General features: G+C 46.1%; 1 pseudogene; it reads right to left on the reverse strand.

Annotated features, from left to right (window-relative positions):
• Positions 1-2,560: 2,560 nt before the first annotated feature.
• Positions 2,561-5,636, reverse strand: LOC127693640 (WW domain-binding protein 2-like; annotated as a pseudogene).
• Between the last annotated feature and the right edge of the window lie 8,647 nt (positions 5,637-14,283).

Consider the following 14,283-nt stretch of genomic DNA (forward strand, 5'->3'; position numbering starts at 1 on the left):
TGCTAACACTCACCCACATATTGGTGCTTGAACTTTTTGATCAAATAACCATGAATATAGGTTTAATTTTTTTGCTGTATCCTGACTCTGTTTACTAATCTTCTTTGTTTGACCTTTACCATAAATAACAAAATTACCTACGACACCCCTCTGCATGTGTACACACAAAGTGCCTACACTACTAGAATACACGAGTAAGGCGTTTTCTTCACAGCTTCCAAGAGACCCCGAGCAGAGCTGACTTCACAGCCCCTTGTGAAAACCAGGAATGGAGCACTGGTGCTTAGGGGAGGGGCAGGCAGGAGAATCAGAGGCCCATCGTCATCCTCGCCATCCAGTCCAAGGCTAGACTGAGCTACATGAGACCCTGCCTCAAACAAACAAGAAATTTAACCACCAACAACAAAACGAACACTCCCTTGGTTCTGACTTGCTACTCACCTGAGCCCAAAGCAGGCCTCTTCTCAGCCATCCTCCGGCTCCAGCCAACTGTTGCCTAGGAAGGAGGTACAAACCAGCCGCTCAAGCGCTTTCATCAGCTTTTCCGTCCTCGCCAGCCCACCAACTCAACCACCTCAACCAACTCAACCAACTCAACCACCTCAACCAACTCAACCAACTCAACCACCTCAACTACCTCAACCAACTCAACCACCTAAACCACCTCAACCACTTCAACCACCTAAACCACTCCCCAAACAGCTGGCAAAACAAGGCTCAGAGGAGCACTGACATGAGTCCGCGCCTTCTTCCAGGCTTGCATTGCTCAGTCCCTTGGTCTTCTCTCTGTCTCTGCTTCGTCAACTCCTGCGACTTTTTTTTTTATTAAATTCTTTTAATTTATGTGTATGTGTGGGTGTTTATGGAGGTCAGAGGACAACTTGGGGGAGTCAGTTCCTCGCCTTCCACCGTGTGTGTGTGTGTGTGTGTGTGTGTCCTCAGGGATCGAACTCGGGTTGTCAGGCTTGGCTGCAAGCACTTTTACCTGCACGGACCCTACTGATAAGTCTTCACTGCTTCTTCCTCAGTCCCTTCCCACCTCAGCAGCTTCAACACCAACCGGCACCACACTAGCCCGCCCCCAGCTTTCCCTCAGTTCCCCGCCCCAAACCTCCCTCCCCGGCCTCTAGGACCCATGGCACCTTTTTGCTGTTCTTTTTTCACTATTTTATCCCTTCCTGGTATCCGTACCTTTTCCTGGCTTGCTCATCCAATGTGGACTCCTTCTTGACCTCTGTACTCCCTCCTCAAAACCTCTGTGAGGGTTTTGCAGGTCCTGGGAGCTCTTTCAGACTCTTTAATCTCAGACTTTGATTTAAAGTTCCCGGTGGCTCCACCCTATGGTGTCCCTGGAAGGACAATATTATTAAGCCTTTATCCATGCCCACCTTTTTTTATCCCATTCTGCTCTGGCTTCTTTAGCTGGCTTCTCATTCCTTGTCCATTGGCTGCTCTTTGCTGGAAGTCAATGCGTGTCAGGGTCTCCTCACACGCTTACAAAGTCGGCGCCCGCGCTAGAGTGCTTGTCTAGCATGCGTGAAGCTGACTCAGATTCCCAGCTTCCTGCATCAGCTCCGATGTATGTTTGCCCACAATGAAGAAGTGGAGGCTGGGGGTTCAGACGTTCAAATCCGAGATGATCTGGAATCCCAGATCTTGTGGTGGCACCTCAGAGGCAAGTGAAGCAGGTAGATCACTGTGAGTTCGAGGCCAGCCTCGTCTACATCCCGAGACCCTGCCTCAAAATAAATAAAACCCTAGACGTTCTAATGAATCCCATCTGTTCCCTGCCCTTTCATCATTACCTCACCTATCCCCTAAGAAAACTCTCGAAAGAAGTCTGCTTTCATTTTCTTTCACTGTTATTCCTTAACTTTTTTGCTGTTGTTTTGAGACAAGGTTTCTCATTTATGCATCACTGGAACTCTCTATGGAGATTAATCTACAGAGTTTGGGAATGTTTGCCGCCATTACCAATCCAATATTTCTTAGACCCATCTATTTATAGTTAGGGCCTCACACCTAGTTCATCTGTACCTGCCCAGTCCGCCCTTGGGTTCCATGTTACTATCTCACCACACGCATTTTAGAACACAGGACATGTGATCTCCCCGTGAGGCATCCTTTCTCTCTCCCCGGCGCCATGTCTTAGCCTTCTCGGCGTCATCTCGGCCTTACCATCCCTGTGGCTGCCATGCTCCTCAGCCTCCTGACTCTGTCCACCTTGCTTCACCTCCAGCTGCTGCCTTCAACCAAAGCTTTTCTTCTGCTCCTTCTTATCTTCCGGAGAGGCTTTCACTCATCTCCATCCTAGCACCTCCAGAACTCTCTCAGGCTCTGACTTCTCTCTCCTCCAGATCTATGCATTTCAATTCCTATAGACATTTCAATTTGGGCACCTTCTAATGAGTGTGTCACACACACACACACACACACACACACACACACCACAGATACACAAGCAATAATAATAAAATTAGAAGAACAACAACAAAGAAAATAATTGCAAAGTGAGACAGAGACACAGCAGGTAAATTCTCACAAAAGAATACCTCATGGCCTACTGGGCCTTCTTGTCTTGGGGCGGGTAGTAGGGTGGTGTGGGAGGCTGGCTCGTGGGCGTGTAGACATTGTGTGGGTTGTGCGGGTTGTAATAGGTGCTGGCAGCGGCTTCTGCAGCCTTAGCCTCGGCTGCAGGAGTAGAGGGAGCACAGGGGCCGCTGACCGGAGGCTCAATGGGCCCAGGATAGGGTGGTGGCCGGGGCTGTATTAATCCCATGACCCCATCCATCATGGGAGGTCCTGGATAGAGCTCCAGGGGCGATGGTTGGGGTAGCCAGGAGGGCAGGGGTGCATTCCATTGGCGACTGGCGCGGGGAAAGACATAGGCCTCGCCGGGCATGTAAGGGGACTCATAGGCTCCATTGGGGACTTCATCTATGGAGGCTTGAGATGCCACCTGGAGCGTGCGCTGCCCAAACTCAATGGCGCCCCCTGCCGTGAAGGTCGACTTGTAGGAGGCAGAGCCTTCCCGCCACCTCCCTCCTCAGCCTTCACTGTTCCCTTAATGAAGTTCGCACCAAACACCAGCTGCTTGATTTCACAGTCCTTCATCATGAAGGCCTGCATGGCGTCCTTCCCCTTAGACAGAACCCGGTACAGAGTAAGGAGTAAGGAAGACGGGCCTTTCTTGGTCCCTTTGAAGGCCTCTGGCACATTCTTCATGTCGTTGAAGGTAAGTTCCACATGATCATAGGACATTTAAATGCTCTCAGTGTTGTTGATGATCACTCCGCCGCCCTCTGAGCGATTCTTGTTGAGCACTATAGTCTCTCCCGCTGGGGTCCCGAGACTTGCAACGCTCTGTGCTTGCGCTGGTCTTTAGCCCGCCTCTAGTCTACCGCATACATTTATATTTAAATTACCATTTGTGGGAGGTTGTACCTGGACAGGCAAGCAGGCATCTCACTATCTTCTTGAGCAATATATTTTACCAGCACCAGTTGTTTTTCTTGAGATTGGTCATTTGGGATAAGGCACTATGGATAGGCTCATTAAGAAATTAGGCTCCAGCCGGGCAATGGTGGTGCACACCTTTAATTCCAGCACTTGGGAGGCAGAGGCAGGAGGATTTTTGAGTTCAAGGCTAGTCTAAAGAGTGAGTTCCAGGATAACCAGGGCTACACAGAGAAACCCTGTCTCAAAAAAACCAAACCAAACCAAACCAAACCAAACAAAAAGTTACTTATTAGGATATAAGAAATCACTGTGGTCAGCTGCCAAGTAAGGTCTGATGATTAAAGTGCAGGAATTTCTGCTTATTTCTGGCCTTTGGGTGTTTACATCGGATCCTCCTGATAGATCAGCAAGTTCAAATCCTGGACAAGGGAGGAAGAGCGTCTTTGGGAGTGTCTTCAGAGCTGGGGGGAGGGATTGGGGGCAGGACCTAGTGGGCTTCCTCATCCATCGCAGGTTCATAAGTCACGGACAGCTTGAAAGGAATTTCGGAGAGAAGACAACTGCAGGTTGAAGGCAGGGAGGCAGGGATGCAGGGTAGCATCACTTGGAAGTCGAAAGGGTGATGGGAGGCACTAATGATAATGGTTTGCATCCCTAAGATAAGAGCATCTGGAGCTTAGCAGCCTGTAACCAGGAAGATAGCAATCATCTCAGAAAAGTTAAAGACACAAGGTCATAAGGGGATTATGCCAGTGACAGGGCCCAGGAAAGGCCTACGTGCCTTTTTATAGAAACCAGCCCTTCAAGGCGCTCGTATTAAATAAGACACATATCTGCCTGTCTAATCTCTTAGCTGCTTCTTGTACTACTTCTAAATGATTGACATAGACGTAGAATTTGTCTCCTAGGGACAGACAGGCTCCTTTGGGCCACTGTAAGCATGCTGAGAGCATGACTGTTCTGTAGTACTACTAAGACATAAAATGAACCCAGCTCTGATAGGTCCTGAGAGAGACTGAGGTGTGGGCTAGTCTCACAGCTAATTTCATCGATATCTTATAATGAGCATAGCGAGCAGATCTGAGTTCAATTATTCCAGTCCCCACACCCAGCCGAACGCCTCACCACACAGGAGGGTGCCATCTGAATAGTTTCTTTACATCAAACAATTACCCAAAAGGCGAGCTGGGTGTGGTGGCCACGCCTTTACTCCCAATACTGTGGAGGCAGAGGCACGTGGATCTCTCTGAGTTAGAGGCCATCCTGGTCTATACAGTCAGTCTCAGACTACATAATAAGACCCTGTCTCAAAAGAAGAAGAAGCAAAGTTAGGCAGGGCAAAGTGGTGCAAGCCATTAATCCCAGAACTCAGGAGGTAGAGGCAGGAGGCTTTCTGCGAGTTCAAGGCCAGATTAGTCTACAGAGTAAATTCCAGGATAGTCAGGGCTATATAGTAAAACCCTATCTCAAAATAAAATAAAATAAAATAAAATAAAATAAAATAAAATAAAATAAAATAAAATAAAATAAAACACAGCAGCAAAAACTTTAAGAACCCATAAAACCCTTTCCAGATTAGGGTACCAAGCAACATGGAGATATTTTGAGAGCTTCACTTAATCTGAGCGATATTGGAAATGAATGTGGCTCAGTGGTTAAGCTCTGCTCTTCCAACAGTCCTGAGTTCAATTCCCAGCACCCATGTGGTGGCTCACAACCATCCGCAATGTGATCTGATGCTCTTTTCTGGTATGTCTGAAGACAACTTCAGTGTACTCACACACACACACACACACACACACACACACACACACATATATATATATATATATATATATATAAAATAAATAAATGGTCTAATGTGTCATCATCATGCCCAGGCCTGCTGAAAGAAAGAAAGAAAGAAAGAAAGAAAGAAAAGAAAGAGAGAGAGAAAGAGAAAGAAAGAAAGAAAGAAAGAAAGAAAGAAAGAAAGAAAGAAAGAAAGAAAGAAAGAATGCATGCTGGGCCGTTACCAGACTGAAGGGATGGAGAAACCCAGAATGGATAATATATTCCACGAGGGTAGTGGTTACTGATGAGGCCTTTGTTCTTTTACTAGGGAGTTTCTCTATCCACCTGGTGAGGGTGTCTACGGGAATAACTACATAGTTGAGTCTCTTACTTGGAGGCGCCATGAGTGAACTCTGTTTGCTAGCGGCCCCCTGGCAGAGGCTCACTACCTTGGTCAGGCTGTAGGAAGGGAAAGGGTGTGAGCTCCACCTCCTAGGTCTGACCCCACATTCTGTGGATCACAAAGTTTAAGGAACGTGTGTGCCTGTGAAGAGAATTTAGAATTTGGTGGGAGTCAGATCCCAAATGTGTCTTTATGAAAACTGTTAAAGGATCCAGGGAGAGCAGCTTGTTTTCGGGGTTCTGTACCCCACTTCCCAGGAGAGGCAAAGCCCCATTTCAGCCCTTTAGGTTTCCTAGGGTGTACTCAGGATGTGGGCGAGTGTATCCAGGAACTGAAGGCCCGGGAGTGGACGTTCAGGCGCCATTTAGTCTGCTAATCTGCTTGGCTGTTGGCTGTTCCCGGGAGAGATGCCTGGGTAAAGGCCAGACAGTTTCTGCAGGCCAGGATCTCAGGGACGTGTTTAATTGGGATACAATGGGCAATGACTAGGCCCTCTGTCTCCAGATGGCTGTAGGGACGCGGGTCACAGGTAAAATATAGGCTGACTCTGTGCAAATGTTGGTTCCGTGCCTGCTTCCGGCTGCAGAGCCCTAGCGGAGGCAATTAGTTACGCCTTTTGAGGGGACATGAAATTATCCTAGAGTGCAGAGTTGAGGATATCTGTGAGCCTTCCTGTTGTACATGCCAGAAACCATCAGCCAGGTCGGTAGCCAGCTGTAGGTTTAAAAATCTTGTAGATCTGTTCTAGCCTGTTGCAGGAAGGACAATCCTTTGTATTCTGGAATGGTCTATATCCTCACGTAGTGTTGTAGCAGGAAAATGTTAGTGATCCCCAATAAAACAGACAGGAGCCAATCTGACACAACTCACACATAGTAGAGTCTTTATTCAAGCTAGCTCTGCTCTCCCCACCCCCCAACTCACTGCCATCATGTAGGACAGTTTTGGTGGTGGGGGAGCCCCAAATGTCTATCAGAGCAAGGCTTTATAGTAAGCGGCAATCAGGGAGTACATGTGCAGCCATCTAATTGGAAAGCTACTGTGGCCTTTAACATAATAGGCTTGTGCTGGGAGTCATATCATAAACTTAATTTTGCTCTCCTCTGTATTGGTGGTTGTTAGGCAGAGGGTGGGCTTGTAGCCTGGGGGTGCAGTTTGTTGGGGGAATAACCTGGAGACACTGGTGTTATTGGGGATTAGCCTAGAGACTGGAGCTAGGCTCAGGATTTGTTGGGGGAAAACTTGGAAACTAATGATAGGTACCAGCCTGTTAGTTTATCTGAGTTCAAACTTGGCCAGGTTCTCTAAAATGGAGTCTAAATTTAAAAGATTTGGCATCTCAGTAGGATCAGGTAGTAAGACAGCAGGATTTAAATTTTGTCAAGCTTTACTATAAGCTATGGAGTGAATAAGAGGAGAGGATGGTGTTTGCTGCCTGAGACCCAGGAGCAGACCCTTAAGCTGGGAAGTCCAAGGGCCTGGAGAGGTGTATGAACCACCATACAATGTACCAGGGTGGTTTAGAGGATCCCCATCAAAGTTGCAGTGCCTCCAGTCAAGGGGGGCAGCCCAAGTTCATGTCTAAGGAAAAGATAAAGAACCGGGTACAGGGAGGACCTAAAGGTTGACACTGCAGTACTATTACCTTTCGCTCACGGCCTTCCCCCGGAGGGATTTAGCTTATCAGGCTGAACACAAAATCCTGCTGTGGCCAGAAATGTCATCTGTTGCCTTCTGTGGTGGAATCTCTGCAGTCAAAGAGATTTTTTTTTTGCTGTGACTCCAAAGGCTCCTTGTATCTACATAGTGTAAGTCCTGGGAACTGGACTTTTTTATAGGGATATTCGGGTCTTTTTGAAAGTGAGAACCTAAGTCCATTTGAGGGCAAATTTTGAGGATTAGAGCTAGTGTTTTGACCTGAAGTGTGTCCATTTAGACTGCAGATTAATAAACAATTTAGACACTGAAAAAGGCTATGCCCAGGGGGAGTTTCCAGGGGAGACAGGTCTCTGGCTAGGACGGGACTCCTGAGAGCCCAGAGGTAAAGCAGTTCGAGTGCACTGTTAGCAGCCAGGGCGGACAGGGTCTCCTACACAGCCTGGGTGGACAGAACTATGAATGGGAACCCTGGGTGGACAGGATTATGAATGAAAGCAAGCCTTGACATCTAACATCAGGAACCGGGCGGTGCGGGAAGATATCACCCCCAGAAGGTGTGAGGATTGGGGACTCGCTGGATTAGGTCACAGTCTCACTCTGTGTTGTCAAATCTTAGGCTGTTCTCTAGGATGCTCCTGATCTCCTTATTGCCAAGACAGCAATGTTGCCTGGAGGGTTACATGGTGCAGAAGCCTAGTAGCCAGGATGGAAGCCAGGAAAACCTTTTCCTTCAGGTTTTAAAGGATATGGAGGCCTTCAGGGAACAGCATCAGGATCTTTGAGGGTAACTGTGATGGGAGTCTTGGTTAGTAAGCCGTCAGGGATGGTGGGACCCAGAGTCACGGTTAGTGAGTGGTCAGGGATGGTGGGACCCAGAGTCACGGTTAGTGAGTGGTCAGGGATGGTGGGACCCAGAGTTTGGAAGGAACATGCTAGGTGACAGAGGGGTCTTCAGTAGGCTCTGTGGAGGGGAATTGATCTGTTCCAGAGCTATGGTCCCTAATATTATTAACTCGACAGAATTGAGAACCACCTGTGAGATGGGCCTCTGGCAAGGGAGTGGGTATTGATTATATTAATTGAAATGGGAAGACCCACCCACAGTGGGCAACACCTTTCCCTGGCTGGGATCCCAGATGTAAACGGAGAAAGTGAGTTGGGCAAGCTTTCATTGTTCTCTGCCTTCTGATTGCAGCTGCAGTATAAACAGATGCTTCCAGAACTTTGACCATGCCTTCTGCACCATACAGGAATGATATGCTCTTGAGCTCTGAGCCAGAATGAGCCCTTTATCCCTTAGGTGTCTTTCCTCAAAGGTAGTTTATCATCATAGTAACAGGAAAATAATGTTAAAGAACAGCGAGAGATATGTATAATACAGACATACAATCACACACATATACACATACACAGATATATACACACATACATATACCACATACTACACACTACATACATACACACATACATATACACATACATACACCCATACATATACACACATACATATACACATACATACACCATACATATACACACATACACACACATATACACACACAGAGGCATGCATACACACAATTTAAAAAACAAAATAGCTGGAGCTGGAGAGATCTAGAGGTCTTGAGTTCAATTCCCAGCACCACATGGTGGCTCACAACCATCTGTAATGGGATCCAATGCCCTCTTCTGGTTTGTCTGAAGACAGCAAGAGTGTACTCACATACATACAATTAATAAACAAATCTTTTAAAAAAAATAGCTTTAAAAATATGATGAAATAGGTGGTGGTGGTGTACATATTTAATCCCAGTACTTGGGAGGCAGATCTCCGTGAGTTGGAGGCCAGCCTGATATACAGAGTGAGTTCCAGAAGAAACCCTGTCTTTTTGTTGTTGTTGTTTTGTTTTTTGGATTTGGTTTTTTCGAGACAGGGTTTCTCTGTGTAGCCCTGGCTGTCCTGGAACTCACTCTGTAGAGCAGGCTGGCCTCAAACTCGGAAATCCACCTGCCTCTGCCTCCCAGAGTGCTGGGATTGCAGGCATGCGCCACCACTGCCCGGCTGAAACCCTGTCTTAAAAACCAGAAGAAGGAAAGGAAGGAAAGAAAAGGAAAGGAAAGGAAAGGAAAGGAAAGGAAAGGAAAGGAAAGAAAAGAAAAGGAAAGGAAAGAAAGGTGTTTGACACCAAGCCTGAATTAACACCCCCCACCCAGTGCCAGTACAGCAGAGGAAGAGCTAGGTCCTCTACACAAGTGCCATGGTCTGCATGGGTAGTGCTGTGTGTGTGTGTGTGTGTGTGTGTGTGTAAATGTCAAAAAGAAAGTATGTTATTTTATTGGCTTATTGTCTATAGTTCCCAATCCTTAGACTGTAAACTCATAATTAATGGCTTGTATGTTTGAATATGTATGTTTGAGTATGTATGTTTTTCCTGTGTGTATGTATGTGCACCACGTGTGCACCTGGTGCCCTTGGAGGTCAGAAGAAGGGACTGGATTTCCGCTACGGAGCTACTACATAGGTGCTGAGAACTGTGTGTCCCCTGCAAGAGCAATAAGTGCTTTTAACCATGGAGACATCTCTCCAGCCCCAGACTGAAGAGTAATCAGTGACAAAGGAAAGAAAGAAAGAAAGAAAGAAAGAAAAAAGTATCATTTACTACCTAGCAGAGAAAAAATTGTGAGATAATTAAAAATATTTTTCTTTAGGGATCTAGGGGAAGGGGAAAACATGATCAAAATATATTGCATGAAAATGAAATTTTTTTCCCTCTGGGTATGGTGGCACAATGCTTTTTAATCTTACCACTTAGGGGGCAGAAGCAGACTGATTCCTGAATTCAAATCATAGTGAGTTCCAGGCCAGCCAGGGTTATACAGTAAGACCTGTCTTAACTAACCAAATCATCAATCAATAATTTCTCCTGTAGTCATATTTTTGGTTTCTTTAAAAAACCCAGTTATGTTATGTGAATGTTTTTGTTTTAATCCCAGTGTGGGATAAGAGTCTGCTTCAGAGCGGGTGATTATGATTTGCCTTTAACCTTCTTTCTATCCTGCCTTATGTTGAGGGGTTGGGAGTGTTGGGCTTCAGGAATCACCACACAAACCATACAAACATTGATCTCAATTAAGCAAGAGTAATTTATTGAATGCACACTCCAAGACTGATCAATCAGGACCACAAAAAGGACCTGGAGCCTAAATGTGGCACCAGTCTGTCCTCAGAGCAGACTTTCCATAGGAAAAATTAGGTTCAAAAGTTCAAAGACAGAAGTGGTACAACGTTTTTGGCTAATTAGACTAAGTATTATCAGATATCCTTTGAGCTGATTGGTCCTAGTGAACTAAGAGGGGTGGAGAGCAGGGGAATTTCAGAACATTGAGAGAATAGAGCATAAGTAATTCAACATAATTTTTTGGCTTATTAGTAGCGTTCTTCAGTGTCAGCTATGGATAATTACATCTGGAAAGTGGAGTCTGAGAACCTAACCTTAATTTTACCTTATGAGCGAAATGGTAACTGAATACAAAATGGCTACAGCTATGTTAAAAGGAGAAGGCCTCAACAGGAAGGAATTAGGGTGGAATAAGGGTTGGAAGATTGGTAGATATGAGAACTTAATAAAGTAGCTGAATGACAATAACAACAAACAACAACAAACAACAACAACAACAACAACAACAAAAGCCAACTTTCCTCTACCATTTTCCTTAATTCCTAAGGGGAAAGGGTTAAGGTTTGTTGTTTTTTTTTTAAAACTCACATCACAAGGCCTGATTTTCCCAATACCAAATTTTATTCCAACAGATGCTGAAAAGACCAAGGATTCAGTCAAAATAAATGAGGCAATATTTATAGAAAATGAATAAAAACAGCATTCAAATGTACTGAACTTCACTTAAAGATAAATGCAAATTAAATCTATACCAAAATGGCATTTTTTTTCTCGTAACAGACTGACAAAGATCAACTTTGCTAGCGAGTGCCAAGTTGCCACTCACAGGGGTTGTATCAGTTTCCTCCCCAAGGCAATTTGGCACTGGCACACACAGTCACAACTGCGAGTCCTTAGGAGTTCCCTGCAGACAACACTGCTGCATAAGACGGAATTTACATAGTAAAGGTATCTACACCCACATTGTCCCAAATGCAACTGAAACGTGAACATGCAACAGATTAAACGACTTTGTCATACAGTGCTGTGTACAAATAAGACAGTACCTCAAAATATGAATGTATTAGATTACCAAGTCCTCAAATTGGACTTTTATTTTTTTAGACAATGTTTCATGCAACCCAGACTGGCTTTATCCTCACTATGTAGCCAAGGATAACCCAAGACATCTCTATCACCCTGCCTCCACTACCAAGTACTGGGATTGCAGGCATGTACTCTTACTCCTGGCAGAAAAACATTAAAAACAATAATGAGGAGAAACTGGCAAGGGTGGCCACACACACACACACACACACACACACACACACACACACACGTCTAATTGCAGCTGCCAAGGAAATGAGGGAGACTAGTCCCTCGCTACAGTACACGACTACTCCAGGCAACCCAGCAAGATGTCTCATAATAAAATTTTTTTAAAAGGGTTGAAAGTGTTGCTTAATGACAGAGAGCATCTGTCTTGTGTGGTATCCAGTGTTCAATCCTCATCAGTGAAAAGGAAGAGTGAGGGAGGAGGGAGAGTGGTGGGGAGGGAGGAGGGAGAGTGGTGGGGAGGGAGGAGGGAGAGTGGTGGGGAGGGAGGAGGGAGAGTGGTGGGGAGGGAGGGAGGGAGGGAGGGAGAGAAGTGGGGGAGGGAATGTGTTGTAAAGCTAGTGCTGGGGTGGGTGTATCTCAGTGTTCCAGCACATGCTTAGATGTCCAGTGCAGCACACACATCCCAAAAGAATAAACCAAAAACGGGAAAATGCCTGTCTCTAGAACTGTAAAACAGGTTTCTGGGGGCTGGAGGGATGGCTCAGCGATTAAGAACACTGGCTTCTCCTCCAGAGGCCTTGAGCTCAATTTCCGGCAACCACATGTAACACACCACCATCTGTAATGGGACCTGACGCCCTTTCTGGCATGCAGGCGTGCATGCATGCATGCAAATAGAGCATCATATGCACACATAAATCTTTTTACAAAAAGGTTTCTAGGCTGATGATGTAGCTCAGTGGTAGGATTCTTGCCTATGATGTGTGAGGCCCCGAGTTCTTTCTCCAGCAGCACAAAACAAAAACAAAACAAAACAACAACAACAAAACCCCAAGAGCCTAGGGATGGGCTCAGTGGTGGAATGCATGCTTAGCACCTGTAAGGGCCTGGGTTCGAACCCCAGCACAACCATTCCTTGGGCTGGAGCAATAACTCAGGCAGTAAAATGCTTGCTACACAAGCTTAAGGACGTGAGTTTGATCCTTACCACCCTTGCATAAAAGCTGAGCGTGGCTCCCCCTGTAGTCCCAGTACCGGGGACGGAGAGACAGGTGTATCCCTGGGGCTTGTTGGCCAACCAGTTTAATCAAAATTGGAAGCTCTGGGTCCAATGAGAGACCTTGTCTCAAAAAGTTAAGGTGGAGGGCCTGGCAAGATGGGTCAGTGAATCGAGGGCTTGCTGTACAGGCCTGCTGACCTGAGTTTAATCTCTGGAACCCCTGTAAAGATGGAAGGAGAGAACCAATTCCTCCAAGTTGTCTTCTGACCTCCACATGTGTCATGGCATGTGTGCACCCGCCCACATAATAATAATAAATAAAAATAAACAATGCAGCAGCTAATCCAGGTTCAAGAGAGAAAGGTACAGCAGCCACGTGTGGGTTTGCCAGATGTGTACCACAAAGGCCGTGGGGGATTTGAAGCACGGGGTTGGTGTGGTGGTGACCCGCCACTGGGAACCTAGCGAGCTGGGCGTAGAGACTGTGGAGTTCAGAGTTAGAATCTCCACGAGATAAAAACAGGTCGACCATTGCCTGCCAATGTATGGCCAGCCAGGCCACCGGGCAGAGGCACAATTGCGGGAATGTGCCGGTTCTACATTTTTAATAATTAACTCAACAGGGTGACAAGGACTTCCAAAATGATGAGGACAATCTAAAGTATAACCACCCCAGATCCATGCAAGTTCACGGAGGGCTCTAGAATAAAGAGCTTTTATGTCCCTGAGACCAAATGCCTAAGAAAAGTAACTTGAAGGAGGGGAGATTCATTGGCTCATAGCTTCAGAGGGCTCTTGCGTGTGGACAGACAGGCGTACATGAGCAGGCACGGCATGACCAGGAATGCTGAAAGAGAAAACATAATTTGTAAATAGCACTTTTAAAAAGAATTTATTTTTATTATATGTGCATTGGTGTTTTGCCTGCCTGTATGTCTGAGGGTGTCAAATCTTGGAGTAATAAACTGTTGTAATGTGTGTGTTGGGAGTTGAACCCAGGTCCTCTGGAAGAGCATTCAGTGCTCTTAACCTCTGAGCCATCTCCCAGTCCCATAAAACCATAATTTAAATTTACTTTTTTTTTTAATCTAACAGAAAAACAAGTTAAGGTTTAATAACATTTACTAAGTAGAGTGACACTAGTCTACACCTTGGAATTTTTGGTCACACCTGGGAACAGGGGAGGCCGCCATGACATCTAGGTGGGGGGGGGGGGCTGAGAGCTTCTTACAGGGAGGATTATATGTGCTTGTTCAAAATCCTGTTGTGTGGGTTACTTTCTGCCAACTTGACAGGAACCTAGGAAGAAAGGAGCCTCGCAGAGGGCTGACTCCATCAGATCGGCCAGAAGGCATGACTACTGGATGCTCATTGAATTGCTGATTAGTTTTCGAGGGTCCAGCCCACTGTGGACAGATTCTCCTTTGGGCAGGTGGTTCTGGGAGGTATAAGAAACCCAGTTGACCAGCAGTGTCCTACTTCGGTGCCTGCCCTGACTCCCTCTGTGATTGACAGGAATAGACCCCTTCCTCTCCTTGTTGTGTTTTGTTTTT

This window comes from Apodemus sylvaticus, chromosome 10, assembly GCF_947179515.1.
Source record: "Apodemus sylvaticus chromosome 10, mApoSyl1.1, whole genome shotgun sequence".
NCBI lineage: Eukaryota > Metazoa > Chordata > Mammalia > Rodentia > Muridae > Apodemus > Apodemus sylvaticus.